The following is a 20,801-nucleotide window of genomic DNA, read 5'->3' on the forward strand; positions in this document are numbered from 1 at the left end:
CAGTGCCAACATATTACACAACAGGAGGTCAGAGAGATAATTATTTCCTTGACCCCATCTCTGTATCTTTCTCTACGTGATAGAATCAAACAAGTCACAAACTTGGCTTTCTGCGGCTCACTGGACCTAACCAGAAGAGTCACAAGGCAAAACTCAACGTCACAGTGAGGAACATTCCTGTAATTGTGACATCATCTATTTGTTGTTTCCGGCCTCTATCAGCAACTTTCAGGCTTGTAGAATGCCGCATAATTTTCAAATATTAAATAATCATAATGATGATGTGTGCCCCCACTGAAAAGCAATTTTTCCCTCTTCATTTTAATAAGGAGAAAAGTGGTAGGAGCAAACCCCTCAATTTGTTCCATCTGTTATATTCATGTGACTGTGTTTCTTTTTTCTTTTTTCCACAGATCAACAAGATAAATCTAACTGCCTGGCTGCTTAAAAAAAAAAAAAAGGATGAAAGGGGCTCCACTGTGAACTGAAGTTTCAGTGGAGATGCCTTATTCTGGCTGATGCTCTGAAATTAGCATGAAACGGCACCAGAGGAGACAGAGGGATTCTTCAGCGTTGTACAAAGGACCCTGTGAACTTTCCAAATGCCTGAGATCTCATTACTGACAGCATTTTTTTTGCCCTCCAAGTTTTCACGTGGTGACCTTACGGCTTCCATTGGAGCTAGGATGCAGATTTCCTCTCCAGCGAAATGGCAGGAACAGAGTGAAAAACCTCGTCTTTAAGAAGGCACGCTGTGCACCACCGACATAATTAGGGGAGCTGCTTGGGAGGAGAGCAGTGGACACCTAATGAGCTAGCAAGGAGACGGTGGGAAATGAGAATGCGGGTATGTCGCAGAAGCCCTGATGGAGTTTTCCTTTAGGTAGGCTGAAAAACAAAATATTAAGCCTGCCGAAGCCCTTCCAGAGTTGGAGGATTAAAAGCTCTACGGAAGCTTATGCCACTGCAGAAAGGGAAGAGAGAGAAGAGAGTGATCTGCCTTCAGTAGCTGTTTCTGATTACTACTCTTTTGACCCGAATTCACTTGGAAAGGCAGCATCAGTGTCAGCATGAAAGAGTCACAGAAAATATTTTTAATGATTTCAGTATAAAACACAGGATTCGGGGCAAGCCATGTGACATATTTTGACTAAAAATCGAGGAAGAGTTTAAAAACAAGCACCTGATCTTAAAAGGACCCATTACAAGATCAAGGACTCCATTAGTGACTGTATTTTAGAGCCCCCATTAAAATGCATGAACCCTAGAGCAGCTGTGTGAGTTTAGACAAGGTGCCAAACTTCTTTGACCTTCCAGCTCCTCATCTATATAAAGATGATCACAGTACTTCTTATTTCAAAGACATTGTCTATGAGAATGAACTAAGAGAATGCATGTAAAACATTTAAATGAGTATTGTTGCATAAAAATGAACCTTAGCTATTTTTGTTGTTGTCAAGAGGTGGATGAGGATCTAAACTAAGGCAGTGGTAGCAGCAATGAAGGGAAACTTGATGACATTTGAGAAACATTTAGGCAGTAAAATTAGGAAAATCTGGAAATTCATTGGATGTGTGTCTAACAAAGACAGAAGAATCAAGGATAATTCCCAGAATTTAATACAGACGTCTGAGTGGGTGACATGCCATCAACTGAAATGGAGAGTACCAAAAAGAATGAAGGTGAGTGGGGAAGACGATGCAGGCCTTTCGCTGGGAAATCTGAGGTTCCGACTGATTGTTCCAGGGCAGGACAACACCACGCTGGGTCTTAGATGATAAAGAGCCCTTAAAGAAGATAAAATTGGTACCTGAAGCATGTGGAAAATCTGGTGAGTTTACTGAATTGGAGAACAAAGGAGGTGAGAGGGTCAAAGAGAGAATAACTTAATGGTGTCAATACAATAAAAATTTTTTAAAAAGGGGGGAGGAGGAAAAATAATCCGGAGAGAGGATCAAAACGCGTGAAAGCCTGGAGGACACGACGGGGCTGAGTGGGGAGGACTCGGGTAAGCTAGAGGAAGTAACGTAGAACAGGACTAAAGATGAAAGCAGAAAACACATAATGAGAGGCCTGTAATATTCTGGACTTAGCTTGAAGGCAGTGGGGGTCGTTAAACACCTTCAGGCAGAGATGTAGTGTAGTCAAAGGTGGTCATTTGGATGACAATTTAAAAAAAAAAAGGTTAGGATAATGGATTAGAAAGAAACAAGCCTGGACTCAGAAAGATCATTTAGGAGGCAATTGCAAGAATCCAGTGGTGGGGACGGTGGGCGGCAGGGTGGATGTTAGCCAGGACAAGGTTTTGGCACTATGGTAGTTAGGCGGAAAGACCAAGACATTTAGAAAATTAGAGATATAGAGGAAGAAGATGAAAACCCAATTTGGGATCAGGCATCTGAGTAGATGGTAATGAGCACATGAGGAGAGGTAGAGGTTTGTTGAGGATATGAAACGGTTCCATTTTAGATGTGTTGAGATTTCTTTTTAATTCCCTTTAGACATCTGATTGGAGGTACTGGCAGATGTGTATAAGGATCTTTGTCTCGGGAGGGAGAAATGTGTTGAAAATATGGATTGGAAGCCATTAGCTCATTCATACATTACATTTGGAGTCACAGGAGAAGGTGAGGAGCGATGTGGAGTAGGGGGGAAAGAAAGTGGCCCAGAAAAGAAGGTGAGGAGCATTAATATCAAGTGCAGAAGAGGAGGGGCCTGAAAAGCAGACTGTGAAGGAAGGACCGTTAACATGAGAGGAGCGCCTCAGAAGGTCTTATCACCGTGACACTGAGACGGGGACCTTTCTAGCAGAAAGTGACTGGATGGATAGCAGGATAAAATACTTCAAAGAAGAAGGAGAAGTTGAGTATTCAGGAATACCCATTGGATCGAAAAACAAAGTCATCGGGCCCTTGGGAGAAGAGAACTAATGAAGTGGAAGGATTCTAGCTTGGCCTGTGTTGATCTCGCGTCCTCAGTTCAAGGCTGGGTAGGCAGGCTGATGACACTTTTAGACGGTGACCACCCTCCAACAAGACATCCACACCTAGGAGGTGGTGAAATGTAGGCTGGGTCTTAAAAGATGAGGAAGGAAGTGATCGAAAGGAGCAAGAGTACCAAGTGAAAAGATACCAAGCGAAAGGACAGTGTGGGGAAGCCAGCTTAGCGCCTTATGAAGGTTCTGGGAGGTGACTTTTTATGTTTCTACATCGGCATCTCTGTGGACGCTTGCTCCTTGTACATGCATGCGCCTTTTCTCATACTTTTAGCTGATTGGTTGTTTCTACTTGGAATGCCCCTCCCACTTCTCTCCACTTAACTGCATCTTAGTCTTCAAGCTGCAAGAGATATCGTCTCGAATTCTTTTGGTAATAATAGCTTAACACCAAGGTTTACTTACGATATGCCAGCAAAGGTCTACATGCTTTATGTGCATCAACTTATTTAATTCTTAAAAAGTTATATAAGGTAGGTACTATTACTAGAATGAATATGGAACTGAGGTACAGGGTCTTTGGCTCCAGACTGTGTTCTTCATCACCACAGATACTGCCCCCTCTAGAAATCATCATTAAGACATTTATTTTTCAGCAATTCTACTTGAGCTTTTTTACTGGCTATGTATGCATGTACAGATACATGCATGTATGATGTATTTTGTCTCTTCAACTAAACTGTGAGCTCTATAAAGAAAGAAAATGTAGTGAATGCTCATTGGGTTTTAATTATCCAGCTTCCAATCATTTTCTCCAGGTAGAAATACCCAAAGTTCCCTTTAAGGAATCACTCTATCCCATTTTCCCCACACATTCTCACTGCTGCAGGAGATGACTGGGCTTTTATCAGTCAGTGCACCATATCTCTTGGAAGCACTGATTGGCTTAGGAGTGAACACCAACTATCCAATCAGAGTGAGTCCTTGAACTCCTGGGAGGAACTTCCACAGAGAAACGCTCTTTTCCTACTGGTCTTCAACTTTCAAAGATAGAAGCTTGAAACTCAAATGAACCATAAAAGAACAAAAGACAGAGAGGACTAATCTGAGAGAAGCAAGAAATTATACGAAAAAAAATTTTTTTTAAATGAAAAAGAAGGGAGAAGGGAAGATAACGAGGGAGAAAAAAAAAAAGAAAAAGGAAAATAAGAATTGGTAAAGGAAAGGAAATTATTTTTACATTTACAAAAACTCCTGTCACTGAGCTTTCATAGCAGTTATCCCATTCAATATTTATAAAAATCTTGTGAGGCAGCAAACAAATGCAATGTCTAAGGCTCCGTCTCAGATCTAACTCCAAATTTCTGCTTTCTTCACAACAATGCAGTTTCTTAAAAGGTATGAATGTTAGTATAACGTTTTAAGCATTTTTTAATAATCAGTATACAAGATGAATTTGGTTGATAATGATGATGATGACATACTTGCAAACATAGTGTTGTTGTGAAATTCTATTCTGAAAATAAAATATCTAGTTTAATACTTTGGAAATACAATAAAGAAAGCTTATGGCTCTAGGGAAAAAGTAAAAATTTTAAAACACCATCTTTAACTCCTAATGATTTTCACCATATTCCACTGTCATTTAGATTATCCTCAAAACCTAGTGAATAGATTTTTTTTTATACCAGACAGTAATAAATTCTAATTATATTTCTTTCACCAGTTGTTTGGCTTTAGGGAAGTGAAAATCAGGAGACTCTGAATAAAACAGAATAGGATAAAGGAATCAACAGAAAATAAACAATTTTTAAATTACTCACATCACTGTAGGCTGGTATCATAAAAGTTCTTTTACAGAGCATTAGCCCAACGAATCCATGATTCTATGTATTATTGCACTTATATTACCAGGAGACTGGTCAGGGTATACATTATCCTTCCCAGTCTTCTCAAATTTATAGAAAATCATTACGTTTTGCAAAGTTTTGTTTTTCTATCATTCGGAAAATATTTAAAGATGGCCCATTAAAATATACTTGTTTCCTTTCAGAGAACCCTGTATTTCAAAAGCATGTCTTAATGTAGATTCTCTGGGAATATGTGTCAGGGTCAGGGCTTGGCGTCTTCCTGGATGTGTACTTGGACTGGCAAATACAAGCGTGAATGTGGCAAATACAGAGCAAATCTGAGAGTTTAAGCTCAGTTGCTTTCTCCAAAACTCCACATTTCTAAAAGTAAAGCCAGAAAGTGGAGCAGGCACTGTTATAAAGCCCCTCTCTAAAATGGTACTCATTTTATACTTCAACTTCCGACAGCGACAAAAATGACAGTTGTGGACGTGTGCTGATTTTGTCTCTCCGGACCCCCTGTCCAACTGTGTCTGGTTCTAGACGTTTTCTGCTGTGGAAAGCTCACATTACGTGGCCTGAGCAAGCCTAGTCCTTTTTCCTCTCCAGAGCCAGGGTGACTCAGTTCTGACCAATTAGAGTGGCCCAGTCTAACCCAGTAGTCCGAAAAACAGTGAGCCAAACTAAGTCGAGTAAAATCTTCTTTATATTTTTGCAAACTTTGAAGAGACCCGCTACAGAGCTCTGTCCAGACAGAGCTGGTTCCAGCTACACCCCAGGACCCTCCAGTTATGTGACCCAGAAATTTGCTCACTGTAACTCATGTTACAGGGGAGCAAAAAAAATTATATCCATAAAAGCAAAATAAGATACTTCACATCCACTAAAACAGCTACAATCAAAAAGACAAAACCATATATTGGCAGAGACGTGGACAAACTGGATCTCACCTGCCTTCCTGGTAGGAATGTAAAATGGTGCAGCCACTCTGGAAAACAGTTTGACAGTTTCTTCAAAAGTGAAACAAAAGCTTACCATGTGATCTGGAAATTCCACACTTAGAAAGCTACCAAAGAAAAATGAAAACATATGTCCACTCAAAGACATGAAAGTTCATAGCAACATTATTCACAATAACCCAACGGTACAAATCAAAATGTCCATCAACTGATGAATGGATAAACAAAACAGGATATACCTGTATGATGAAATACTATTCAATGAGAAGAATGAATAAAATATCTATACACGGATGAACCTCAATAACATTGTACTAAGTAAATGAAGCCAGACACAAAAGACCACGTATTGCCTACTTCTATCTATATGAAACGTCCCCAAAAGGTGAATTTATAAAAACAGAAAGCAGGTCAGTTGATGACTTGAACTGTGGGTGGGAGCAGTAATTACCTACAAATGGGCATGAGAGAATTTTGGGTGGCAATGGAAATAATTCTAAAACTGCATTGTGACAATGGTTGTGCAATTCTATAAATGATCTAAAAATCACTGAGTTGTACTCTCACAGTAAGTGAATCTTGTGGTGCGTAAATTATACTTCGATAGAGCTGTTAAAAAATCATATTCCTCAATGAGAGCTGAAATCTAGGAAGTTGTTGGTTGAGGTTTCAAGAGGAGGAGAGAAGCCTTGCAAGCCAACAGTGAAGTTCAGAGGGGATCTTCCATTTCAAAAACGCAGAGTAGACCGAGAAGTAAGAGAAATAAACTAAGTGTGGAGTCAAAAAATCCACGGGAGAAGATCATTTTAAGAAGAAAGTTCTGTCCAACAACATTAAATACTACAGAGAGATCAAGTAGCATGGGAACCAGAGAATACACATTGGGTTTGGCAGTTAGAATCTAATTGGTGAAGTTCAACTCAAGATGCTAGGAAAATAAAGATAAAAGCCAAAAATAATAATTAATTAGAAAAATTAAAATGGAGAGTGATAAATAAATTCAAGAGCTGGTTCTTAGAAAAGATCAACTTTTTTTTAAAGTAAAATATCCAAGTTAATAATGAAAAGGAATAAAGAAAAAAAAATAGACAACCAACTCAGGGAAATAATAAAAATTCCCTAACTGTTCTAATAAAATGTAAAATTGTTACACTAAATAAAAATTCTAAATATCAAAGACACAGTTAACTTTCCAGAAATAAATAAATAAAATTTCAAAGTTGAGATTTAAAAATCATGAATAGACAGTTACGTAAAATGGGAAAGCCATTTTTTTCAATTGCCTCCAAAAATATGATGGGCCAGGACCATTCGTCCAGAATACTCCACCAAACCCCCACTGGGTGACCTTGAGCCCCTTACATAACTTCTCCATGCCTCCGTTTATTTATCTATAAAGTGAAGATGGACCACCTCGCAATAGGGTTATTGCTAGAATTTAATAAAATGTAATGATCTCTTGAAGTCAGAGAAAAAGCCAGCATCAATACTACTTAGTCATGTGTTTAAAGTCTGTGTAAAGGTGCTAGTTTTCTTGTATGTATTAGTGCCTTTGAAACGCTCAGTGGTAGGATTTATAGATCAACATTTGGGTTAAAGTCAAACAATTTTTTTTAATTCGAGAAAAAGTTCTCAAGTTGAAACTTCATATCTCTCCCACTCCTCCTGTTTTATGACATCCCAGCTATAGAAGGTTGCATTTTGTAAGGATCCCTGTGAAGAGTCTTTAAAATAAAAAAATAATATCTTGTAATAACACTTAATGAAAAAGAACAGGAAAATGAATATATATATGTGCATACATAACTGGGACCTCGTGCTGTACACCAGAAATGGACACATTGTAACTGACTATATACTTCAATAAAAAAAATAAAATGAGAAAAAAATCTAAAAATGAGCAAAAAGTTTTTTTTTAAAAATCATATAGACCACACTGAACAGATAGAATCCGTCACTATTTTTATTATGATTTCTGCATTACTAGTGCATAGAGCAATGATCAAGATCAAGTAATTTTAGTCTGAGAAAGCTATATTCAAAAAGTCTCCACCAATTTGTACTTCTGTAACTTTGTTCAAGTTAGTTATATGTTATGAACACCAAGTCATGATGGTTGTAGAAAAACCCCAGTGATTCTAATATGTATGAAAAACATTATACAAAGGCTTTCTTTTATTATTTACATTAGTTAAATCTATTTTAGGCAAGTATCGTCAGTGCCCATGCTGAAAAAGCTTGTAGAAATTGAACAGACAAAAACAAGTTTCACAGAAAGGGACCAAAATGATAGTTTAAAATAATGAAGGCTGTTGAATTACTATAAAAATGAAGTTGTATGTGTTACTTTATCAGTGACTTCAAGTAAATGAAGTTTTTCTTTGCTTTTTGTTTATCATTAAAAAAAATATTTTTGATGCTTCTAGAGATTTTCAAAGAAGTAAAGTTTTTTACATGATAGAAAAACAGATTTGAGTTTGCTTCAGATAAATTGCTTGACAATGACTGATGTAACCCAGGAATGAATTACTAAAGGAATTAAAGAAACTCATCTTAAGCCATCTTCAAGAAGAGACTTGTTGAATTTTGTGACTGGCTGGCTATATTTTTTTGGAAGATGAGGTCAGAATAAAGTCTACCTAGCTCTAGCATTACTAACTGTGTAACTATCTGCAAGCCACTTAGTTACTTTGAAGTGCAGTTTCTTTCAATGCAAAATGAAGGTAGTAATACCTTCCTTAGGACACTGTTGTTAGACACATTGATACACACACACATGCATATACATACACTGTACAGTTTCTAGCTCGTAATAGGCATTCAAGAAATGGTGTCATGTTTTGCACCTTCTAAAGTTCTCCAGTGACTATGCAAACATTGTTAGCTTTGTCTGCTTATTTAAAATAAAACAGAAACATAAAAAAACTCTTGGACTTCACAAGACATGTTCCTGAAAGCCTTTTTATAAAATAATCGTTTATAAATTTTATTCGTCAATCCATCATTTACATGAAATAACTTTGCTGTCTGAATAAATCTGAGCAAAAGTTACACCCTAATAAGTAAAGAAGTATCATGTCTGCAAAGTACTCAAATATTTCAGGGGGAAAAAGAGGTGTGTGTGTGTGTGTGTGTGTGTGTAGACAGAAAATGATAAAGCAAAAGATGGTAAAATGTCTACATTTGGGCAACCTTACTACAGCATATATAGGAATTCTTTGCAATATTTCTGCAAGTGTAAAAAATATCTTTTAAAAATTTAACCTCTCTGTATTATAAAACTAGATATTTCATATTTGGGCTTTCCTTGAAAAATATGTGGCATATGTCTCTGAAATATTAAATAAATCAGGCACAGAAATATTTTGAAATTAGGGTAAGAATATCCAACATTAGCTAACCTATAGTTTTTTGTTGTTGTTGTTGCCAGACACCAGAGGTTCTCTGAAGCACTGGGGAAATTAACCTTTCACCTCTGTATGTGAGTCCTTGCAAAAACCCTGTAGGTCACCTGCCTTGTGGATCAGAAGCTCTTTGGGTCAAACTCCCTGTGGTGGGATAAAGGATGCAGAGAATGTGCAAAGGAAGACTTTTGGTGCATTTCCACAAACCCTAAAATGTCCTCTGCACATCTTCTCTTTAGAAGCTTGAATGGGAAATGCAAAACACACCTGGAGATTGAGTCAGAGAAGGCCCACTATCCTGGTGCTTTTTCTTTCCTTTCCGTTCATCTCTTGCCGTCTTTAGCTTGAGTGCAATCTAAATCCCACCACGCCGCTGACTTGCTGTTTATTCTGTTTGCATGGTTTTAGAGCACCAATTTGCTTCCTTTCCTCTTTCCTCAAAAGCAAACTAAGTTTGAAAATCAAATCAGAATTATTAAGGATTAGGACACGTCGGTGTTATCAAACCCAGAAGGGAAGGAGGAGTGGATGAAATTTGACAATATATATAAATAGGAAGGAGTGGGAAACAGCAGAGAAATGAGAAAGACAGATAAATTATGTCCGTCTCATCACATTCATTCCTCTTCCCTATGTTACGTGTCACCTCTAGCAATTAACCACCCTCCAGCGCCAAGACTGCAGGAAGCAGAGGACTTGCTTGGAGACTGAGGCTCTGCCCTGGTTCTCACCTCTCCTTCACAGGCCCACATTTTTAGAAAAACAAAAACCCTCCCCAGCAACCAAAAGTTCACATGGGACTGCTCGTTCCTCCTCCACGCCTGATTTCTAGGCAGATTTTTTTTTTCCCTCCAGCCTGTGGAAATGTTTTAGCATTAATTTGATCATGGTTTTTTTTCACACTTCCTTACTAAGGTACTAAAAAAGAGAATTCGCAGAAATTCATGGAGTGCCATCAGCGACATTTTCACGAGTGTTAAAGAACCGAATATGATGACGGACTTCAGACTTCGTTCATCAACTTACTTAGTTCAACTGGGTGTTACAGAAGATCAGAGTCCAAGTGTGCGTGTTGAATAAAAAGTTCAAATTCTTAACATGAAGATCCCAAACTCAAACCATGATATTGACCTGTATCCATGTGAATTTCCCTATTTTTTTGTAACTTTCTCCTCAACTTCTAGCCACCAATACTTGTTTGATTGTGGCTCCTTAAGAGGCATATATGTTCACTTTCATGGCTTAGAAGACAAATTTTTGTGAACTATAAATAGCATAAATATGTTTACTAGGACCTCTTAGACCAGCACATTTAGATCAACTTAATTTTGTCTGACTTCTGCCCCTTAAAAATCTGTATTCTCATCTCTGGAGAATAAGTCTGAGGGGGAGCTTGCTACATAATTAGTGACCCCTTGTGGTCTCCTGAGGGGCTCAATCTCAGGACATTGTGAGCCATGATCAACTGAGAACATATTAAAAATAAAATGAACAGACTGAATGTAATCAGAGGCTTTCAAAAGAAAAAAAAATTTAAGATCAAAGAATCTTATTCATGCAGGATAACTGTATTAATCAGCTCAGGGTATCATGAAAACGTAGCAATGATTGGGTGGCTTGAACAATAGAAATCTATTTTCTCTGAGTCCTGGAGGGTGGCAGTCCAAGGTCAGGGTGGCTGGGTTCTGGGGAGGACTTTTTCCTGGCTCGCAGGGAAGGAGAGCTTTCAGGTTTTTCTTATAATAAGGGCACTAATCCTATCTTGAAAGCTCCACCCTCATGATCTCATCTCCAAACACTGTTGCATTCAGGGTTAGGACTTCACCATAAGAATTGAGGGAGGACACAATTCAGCCCTTAACAATAACCTAGAATTAACCAGATTCTTGGGAAGGTTCCCTCCAGCTGTCCCCAGCAGGATCCTACAGGTCCTGAGTTTGGTTTTACCTTTCTGAAACATCAGAACATCTGTAACAACTATAGGCGCAGGGCAAAAACCCTGGTACCTATCACAGGGTTGTTCCTCAATCATCATTAAATAAAACCCATCCCCAATAAAACCCACTTTATTGATAAACTCTTTTAATTTCTCAATCCTGTTATCAATTTGATGAGAATACAGAAAACACAGATTTCAAACATAACTCTTCTGTCACATTATATAAATCACTTATAAACACCTTCCTGAAGGTATGGACTTGTGGAACCCACAGTTTGAAAAGAAGCAGAAGGGAAGTGTGCCAGAATCTTTCCTCCTCTTTGGGGCGGGGGAGGACACTCCACTAGCTTAATCCCAAATCACCAAAGGGATGCCATTCTCTCCTCCCTCTGTGGACCTACGTTGCCACTTGGATTTATGGTGACATTGTTTCCTGGGTCTGTAGATTTATGCCTGAGACTAAAGTTGCACAGACGGCCATTTACATTTCTTTAGAAGACTTTTTAACTCTGCAGTTCTAACAACTGCTTTTGAGCAAAGGGAAATTAGGTAACTTTGAAGATCAAAGTCTTGCATTTTGTATTTCTTTCTTACCATTGCTCTACTACGTGTAGCGGACACAGCCTGAAGATACGGCGGGATACACCGTATGTGTTTAAGGGTGGGGAATAAAATCAACCTGAAGGAACCGACTGCCACCTTCAATACACCAATTTGTGTACAAATATTGACTTTCTTTCTCCTTTTCTTCAAGAGCCAGAAGGTGGCATCTGACTACTTATTTTAATACTGGCATTTATTTTATTAAAATACATTATGCTTAGATGGACGATTTAAACTTAATTTTAAGCATTAAGTATAGGATTAAGGACAGCAAATTAACCCTCTGGAGGAAAAAAAATGATAACAAAGCAAAATATATAGAAAGGCAATAGGCCATTTATCCTCAGATCCATAGAATAGATCAGAACTGTCTCCAAATGATTATGACCTAATTATTTTTAGACAGACTTTCACAGTGATTTTGAATTGTTTAACCAGTCGTAATATCCTTAAAATGAAAAGGTAAGAAAAACATACACTACCTTTTAAATTACTGACTTAGGCTTAAACTTCAGAGATCTAATTAGATCTTAGATGTAGAAATGCAAAGAAATGACCCAACATAGATGGCCCCGTCTCTTTTCTTTTCCCCTTAAACAGCCTACAGTGTTCACTGTGACAATATTATCTATGGCAATATTAGTAAAATTGACAAAGAATGAATAGGAGAACACAGATGAAACATTTTCAAGATGTTGTTCCTCTTTTTATAATTTCATTGCACTTCTATATAGCCATTCATCCATTGAAAATAGAGCCTGTGACTAGTCTGTACAAGCTCTCAATCTAAGCATATTGGATGTGAAGGGGAACAAACATGGTCCCTGTCCCCAAGTCACCCACAACCAACCTGAAGGGCTGTCACAAAGAGATAATCAAAATGCCAGGCAGGGAGGGCAAGGACAGATGCGTGAAAATCAATGACAGAAGCTCAGAGCAAGGCATGTCCTGAGGAACACAGTGAGGGCACGTGGGGGAGTCCAGGAAGGCTTCCTAGAGAAGGTGCCCTGAACTGACTCTCATAACGTTAGCAGGAACTCCACATAGACGGGAGGCTCGGAAGGTAGAAATGGCTTTCTAGGCAAGGAACAACCCAACTGGAAAAGTGTGTAGGGATGGCGTTGGCAAGTGCTAAATCTAGGAGTTCCTTATATGCTACATTGAAGGGTTTGATATTTAGCCTATAAGAGTTAGGACTTCTTTGAAGGGTTATACATCAATTTGTGACAGGTCAAACTTGGGTTTTAAGAAATCACTCTGGCTGGCAGGATCAAGAATTAGTCACAATGGGATAAGACTGGAGGAAGGGGAGATGAGTTATGAATTTATTGTGTGAGATGAGGGTTCAACAAAAGCCGCGTTATAAGGACAAAGATAAAGGAACGTATCCCAGGGCTACTTAGGTGGGACAACCAGCAAGATTTTATGATATGCAAGGTAGGGTGGGCAAGAAAGTTGGGGTCTGTAGGGACATTCTGATTCCTTGCATGGCTGCTGGATGGGAAGTACTACCATCAAATAAGATAGAGAATACAGCAGGAAGGAAGGAAGGAAAAGTTTAAAGAGGAAACAAATGTGCTCACATTTAGATGTACTGATATTGAAATATCTATAAAAAATCCTGGTAGAGAGATCGAGTTAGCAGAGAATGATGTGACTAAATTGTTGAGGTCCATATTAGGGACACCAATTTGGAAGTCTTTAGTAAAGGTTAAAGATAATGAGAATGGCCAACATATTTCAGACAGAATATGACCAGGTAATTAGTGACTCTAGAAAAATCCTTGATGAGCCCCAACCTTTAAGAGAAGATGACCTTTAAAGGAAGAAGAAGGTCCCAGGACAGATACTGAGACATTAATATCCACTTTTCAAAATTATCTATGTGATTTAAAAGAGTGTGTATTGATAGTCCTAATATCCTGCATTTTCCTTTAAAAAATGACAATGAAGATTGCAGATTTTTAAGTACATCGTAGGGTGTAAACCTCAGAAACTGGAACTTTTAGTTATCCTTGGATGTTTCTCTGCCTGAGTTTTTACTTCTAAACATAAATTCTAATGGAGACTTGTTAATATTCTTCTTACAAATAAAGATTTCCTCTTCAAACATTTGCACAATTTTCTCATTTGAAACACTTACTAAAAAGAGTTTCTTGAACAGTAGCTGTTTAGAATTGGGAGAGTTGGAAGGAGAACTTTGAGAGTTTGGCTGCAATGGAGCAAAACACAACAGGTTTATTACCAGATGAAGAAAAATAATCAGCAAGTTGCTCCCGGCTTTATTAGTCTGGGGTTAGCTGTATATAGAAGACCATATTGCACAATTCTGCACTCAGAGATGAGGTGAACGGTTTTTTTTTGGAAAATCAGTTATACATTTCTAGGACTTATTATTTTTCCACAGTTAAATCTCTGTTCCTGTCCTTGTCATTTCACATCTGGTATCCCAAACCCAGCCCGCACCACCTGTCTTAGCCTTCTCTTCAATCTGTCCAAAATCTTCAAGCTAAAAATCATCTTTAAAATCTCTTCTTTAACAGTTGTACTTCCTTCCTTAAGATTATTTTTCAGTGTAATCATTATGTTTTAAATCAACATTTTTCTCTGAGCCCTCAGGGGCATTCTAATAACATCTTCTTAGCCTCAAAAAAAATATTTATACCTAATAACAAATACATATATACATTAATTTTAATAAATGATAATTTATTGTGCTGAGAACAATGAAAACAGAAACAGAAATAGTAACATCTCTTATGTGTGTAGTTATTGAAAATTTTCCAAGGCTTTTCACCCTATTAATTTCATTACCTTCTATCTTTTGATACATGTTATTCTCATTTGAGATGGAAGAAATCGAGACCCAGAATGTTTAGGGGCTTTATCCAAACTCATTCAAGGTCAAAATGAGTCTCAGAGCTCAGTTTTCTCAACTGTCTATCCAGTGCTTCCTCTACGCAAGTGAAATAGCAACCTGAACACCCCCTGGAATTCATGCCAGTGAGTAAGGGAGCAAACATCACTGTGTGCCAATAGGACACTTGGCACCGAGCTAAATTACACAGTAATTTCCCTTAATCTTGTCAACACCCTATCATTTCTTTTTTTTCCAACTGAAGTCCAGGACACAGCGAATAGTACTCATTACGTTTAAGTAATATAGAAATTAGTATAATTTATTTCGTAAGTAATAGAGGAATAATTTGAAACTACATTTCTGATCCCAAAGTCTGAGCTTTTTCATGGAAGGGCACTGTCTCACACAGTAAGAAATCTTCAAGTCCATCTCCATTTGCTATATTTACACAATAGATATTTATTAAGCAGCAATTATGATAAATAATATTCCAGACAGGGTGACAGTGCTATAGAAAGAAAAATGCCCTCAGCCCTGACCTTGAGAAGCACCTAGTCTGGGAGGGAACACGACAAACAAACACAGCAAAAAAGTACAGATATTCCCTTTAGTAACAACTGGGGAGGGGAAAGGATGAAAGAAGTTTTGTTAAAAAGAATATAGAAGGAAACAGGGGTAGGGGATTAAGAGGTGCAAACTATTTTGTATAAAATAAGCTACAAGGACATACTGTGCAACATGTATAAGACTGTAAGTGGAGTATAGCCTTTAAAATTGTGAATCACCATATTGTACACCTGTAACTTATATAATATTGCACATCAACTGTACTTCAATTAAAAATAAAAATATTTTTAAAAGGAAACATTAAGTTAAAAATATAATGGAAAACCATTGCCCAGCAACAAAACTCTCAAGACAGTGATTCTCAAATCTTACTTTGTTATACCCGAATCATGAAATTCAATAGATAATGGTATCTCACCCGTAGCCCAGTCAGGAAGCATTGTCCCTCAAGGGCTGAAATACGGTGTGTGTGGTACAAACTTTGAAAGTGTACCTGATAAGGTAATTTGCACATGTGCCTGTTTAGTAAATGCTCACTGACACTGGCAGGGAGGAGTGGTGTGCACTTGGAAATGAATACTGAAAGGTTAGATAAGCAGGGGGCTGAATTGTGCTTGGTCTAAAACATCTACTAGCCATCATCTAATCAGCGTAATAAATTATAGAGATCAAATATTATTTTCTATTGCTGTTGAATTATCCCCTTCTTTCTTAGGTACAAGAATTTTACATAAACAGAATCCCAGGAAAGTCATCCAGTTATTCCCACCAAATTTAATCATCAATAAATGTCTATTAAGGACCAACTATGAGCCAGGCACTTAACGGAAGTTTCCTTGACAAAATGGATAAAATTTTGGAAAGACTGACGTCACTGAATACAGGTACTATGTCCCTCCTAGTGCTCTGCATGACATTAAATAAAGTCACATTTCTAACAGGTTTAGATGGGTATTTATCGAGTGTGGATTTAAGGAGTCTTATTCTTGGTAAATTCAAAATCCATTTGAAACATACGGGTTCATTATTTCAATCCAAATTCATCTTTTTCAAGTTGAAATGAATTGGTTTTGAAACATGAATTTAGAAAGGCAAAAAGACTAATCAAAGAAGTTCCTAAGACTTCTCGCCCCTGGAGAAACATATGGATGTTATTTAAAATCAATTCAGAAAAAAAGACAGGTTGAAATTCCTTATTTAAATCAAAGCGTGTCTTTGTAGGATTACATACTGCATGATTATTAGAAGATGTGTATCAGATGGAGTTCACTTTAGCAATTGACACAAACTGACTCTGGCTGATGTAAGTAAATAAAAGGAGTTTTTAAAAGATGTCGGGGAGCACTCAGATTTGAATTACTGTGGAGACTGGGGAAGAGAAAGCATCAAGTAGCAACAACATAGCCAGAACTAGAGCCAAAATCCAACCAGAGAGCTACTGCAGAGAGGAACTCTGTCGCTGCTCTGTTGCATCACTAATTTCTCAATCCCACATCTCACCCTCCCACATCATTGTCACTGGACGTGGGTGACACCACTTTTGCTTGGCACATCCCAGGAGAAGCTCCTACTGCTCTCCAGCCTAGCCTCACTTGCTTTTGATTTAAGGTCCTGGGTGAGCGGTCTGATTGGCAGAGCCTAGATCACCATATATTTCATTCATAAAATGGAATAAGATTCCGATGCTGTATAGAAAGTTGTAAAGATAAATATTAACAAGATGATATTAATGTTTGACACTGTGAAAATTGCCCTACATTCTTTGCCCCTTTGGAGAATTTTGTTCAATTCTTCCATTTCTATTTTCTTTCATAAGTCTGTAATGTGCATCCTTGTGCAGAATTTAAAGTCACATCTCTATCTCTTACAGCTTGTTTGTATCTGTATTAAATGTGATTGGTTCCTCTGCATTGAACAGAAGACCTCCAAAACAGCACCGGTTTAAACAAGTTAAAGTTTTCCTATCTCTTACAAAAGGATTCTGAAAAATCAGCCGCTCAGAATTGTCATGGTGGCTCCTTAATTATAACGAGATCATGACCCTCTTTTTCCATTGCACCATCAGGGGCATCTCATGGACTAAAATGGCTGCCAGAACTCCAGCACCACATCTGCAGCCCAGCACAGTATAAAAGTAGAAGGGGCAAAGCGCTGTTTGCCTCTTCCCTTGTAAGGAATTCTCGTGGACGTCACATACAAAACTTCTGCTTACATCTCATTGGCCATAACTTAGCCACCTGTTTGTACCCAGCTGCTAAGAGTTAGGAAATAAATCTTCAATTTGGGCAGCAATGTGCCCAGGCTAAAAATTGAGATTCTGACACTTCTGAGGAATGGGGTGAGTGGCTAGAGAGGGTGTAAATAGCATTGTCCTAAGCAATTCCTTTTCACTGCTCTCAATATTCCCTATGTGGTGTTTTTGTCTCCCAAATAGAACTGGCTGAAGTAAACAAGCATCATCTTCTGGAATGCACACAAGTATTTGAAAGTAGCCTTCTCTACTACATACTCATTGTTTGCCTCCACAGGTAGTATTTCCTGCTCTTCATGAACAATACCTAGATTGTTTCCGGGAATTCTTTCTTTCTTCAGTCTCAGCCATATGGTTTACTATGCTCTACCCTCACTCTGGTCCTAATATTTGAGGAAGTAAGTGGTATCTTATTCCATTTGATTAAAAAAAAAGAAAGAAAATTTGGGGGTAGAGGTTTCTGGGGGATAAAATCAGCCAGGTGACAAATAATTTTGGTCTGTGTACAGTGTGTCAACAATAGTTCTAAGCGCTTAGAAAACAGCAGGGCATTGGTTCAGATGCAGACAATGGAAACTATTCTAGATTGTTTAAGTAGACAGGCATTTAGGTCAGGGTGCTTATAAAATCATGGGGGGAACTGAAGGAACCAGACCAAGGCTCAGCCGTTAGAAATGATTGCCAAAACACCCTAGAAGAACCGGCCCAATCAGGCAGCTGCTTTCCCAGTTACCAGAAAGCGGGGTAATCAGGAAGCTGCTTGTTCAACTGCTGGCTCAAGTACCACACTGTTTCCTCCCAAATCAAAGCATCAGGAAGCCAGTTGTTGGTCCCATGATCACATCGCCTTGATTACAATTCAAGCCCCGTGCCCTGACTCCCAGCACTCATGAGACGAAGACTGGATGCTGGACACTCTAATGACATTGATGCAGAAAAAGCAAACAAACAACACACAGCATCTCCACAACGGTGCTTACCTTCAGAACTAGTCAAAGCAACAGAGTAGACACTGGCTTCTTTCCCCCTTGTCAGTCTCACATCGATGGCTTGGTGGGCAGAAATAGATCATCTGGAAAGGAGTCCAGAAACTGGTTTAAATGCCCCAGGCTCAAAAATGAAGTAAAGAGTATTACACAGGAGTAAGAATGGAGTTTTTGCATCCAGCGTGCAGGATCTGTCACAAGCAGTCAACAGGGAAGACGAAATCTCTGTCTTCGGTATAATAAGTGAAGACCTCGTGTCCTCATAAGGGGCTTCCTCTACTCCATGCGAGTGTCAAACCAATCAAACAAGGAGCCCATTCGATGGAGGTGGCTCTACTGCCATGGCAGCCTTCTCAAGCAAACCAAAATCTAAGCCTGTAAATGCCTCAAGGTTCCAAAATCAAAATGCTCAGGACCACACATCACAAGCAGCCCACTAGGCTGTAAGCTACAGCCCATCAGTAACTTCCTTCCTTTGTTTCTGCCTTTTCTCTCTAAGAAGAGCCCCAGCTCCTGTCTGTAGAGCACTTCCGACCACTCCCAGTCTGGTGCTGCGCAAATCAAGTCATTTTTTGCACAGATAAACTGGTAAAACGTCTATGCCTCAGTTTATCCTTCTAACAGAAGCATCCAGAATGGGTTTACATCCTGAAGAGTGTGGTAAGTACGGGTGAGGCGCTAACTTCTCTCAGCCATTTCACTGTCTGGAAGGAAGACAGTCTGAAAATGACACTGACCAATGACCAAGAGCAGAGCTGAGGGAGTCATAGAAAAATATGTAACTGGAGCTCTAATGTAGAATTGGCTAAATTGAAGTAGGGAGGAAGGTAATGAGGACTCCGTCATCTGGAGCTGAGAAAACTGGCAAACTTTGTTACAGGATATGAAAGCTTAAAACAACAGCAGTTGGCTTGCCTCCCAGGCCTGGACCCAGCAGCGAGCAGCGGCGCTAGGACCCGGCGGGCTGGGGCTGCCGCGGGGCCTGCGCGGCCGGAGCAGCGCGGATCCAGGCTCTGGGCTCTGTGTGCCTTGTGATGGGGCTCGGGGCCCTGGGGGACCAGGTGTTCTCCAAGGAGAGGTGAGCAAACTGAGGCTCAGAGACGTCACGCGGCTTGCCCTAGCTCCTTCAGCTAGAGTGACCCCCACATCCCTGCCCCCTGGGTCACCTCCAGGACGCTGGTCCCTGCCCCTCAGCAGACGCCAGAGAGGGATGAGTGGCCACCAACTCCAACAGCGCTAGTGAGGTCCTTCATTACGGCTCCTGTCTGGCCGCATCCGTCAGCCTCAAGATGTGGAGCAGTGCTGGTGGCGACGTCCCAGTTCTCGGCAGCAAGGCGCGGCTCTCCCGGTGCCACCAGTGTGTGACTGTCACCAGCTTCAGCCACCTGCTGCTCGCCAAGCTGCACCCGAGATCCGGCGGGCCTAGAGCGCAGTCCGCGTGAACGAGGCGCGCAGCCTCGGCTCCCCAGCCGCGCGGCGGCCCGTTCCCGTTCCAGTGCCTTCCATGCGCCGCGGAGGCCCCTGGAGGCCGTCAGCCGGACCCCCGAAACTCTGTTCATCATCTGGGATCCCCCAAACCCAGGAGGCTGGCGCGCATTCATCCGGTGGGCAGGCCCGGGGTCCCCAACATGGAGGCCGTGTCTCTGGACCGCATGCGCCAACTGGACGACCCCTTCCGGGGCGAGGCCGCCAAGGGCAGGGGAAAGTCCCACTCGGGGAGGAGGACAGGCTGGTTCTCCACTGGTGACTGCCCTGGAGCTGTGTGACCACATGCACGTCTACGGTTCCCCCACCGCTGCAGCCAGCGGCCCCTCCTGCAGGACACGCCCTACCGCTGCTGTGAGCCCACGGGGCCAGACGAGTGTGTCAGCTCCACCCAGAATGATCACAGCCGCAAAGGTAATCATTATCGATTCATCACCGAGAAAAGGGCCTTCTCGTCCTGGGCCCAGATGTAGGGAATCACCTTTTCCCACCTCTCCTAGATCTAGGCTGCCCTGCTTCTGGGGTCCCCATGGGGACACGGGAGAAGTGGGACCCTGCCCAGCCGCTCGACTAAGGGCCATCTCCTGGCCAATCAAGGCTGGTCGGAGTGTTTTCTGGCAAATCAGGGCCTTGAAGAGGCTGTATTCTCCAGCCATTCAGGGTCTGGCGGGTGTCTCTTGGCCAAATCAGGGATTTGGGCTCATATGTGGTTAACCGAGCGTCAAGGGTATTTCTAGTCCAGTCAGCAGTCACAGTATTTCTGAGTAATCGGAGGCTAGGGACTGTGTCGCCTGGGTTCCTTCCACTCACTCTACATCAGGCCCTTTATTGCTGGGCCTCAGTGAGGTAGGTTTACGGTGGGTTTACCCTCTGCTCTTCTAGAGTCTGGAAGTGAAGATTGGAGGGCTTCCTGGAGGAGGTTGTGGAGGGGTCAGGTGGAGGAGGAGGAGGCCAGCAGTGAG

The 20,801-nt window shown here is 40.4% G+C and overlaps 1 pseudogene; it reads left to right on the forward strand.

The window, feature by feature from the left end:
* LOC102512801 overlaps positions 1 to 20,801 on the forward strand; it is a 39,664-nt pseudogene that overhangs the window by 3,651 nt on the left and 15,212 nt on the right.

Source organism: Camelus ferus, chromosome 20 (assembly GCF_009834535.1).
Source record: "Camelus ferus isolate YT-003-E chromosome 20, BCGSAC_Cfer_1.0, whole genome shotgun sequence".
Lineage (NCBI taxonomy): Eukaryota > Metazoa > Chordata > Mammalia > Artiodactyla > Camelidae > Camelus > Camelus ferus.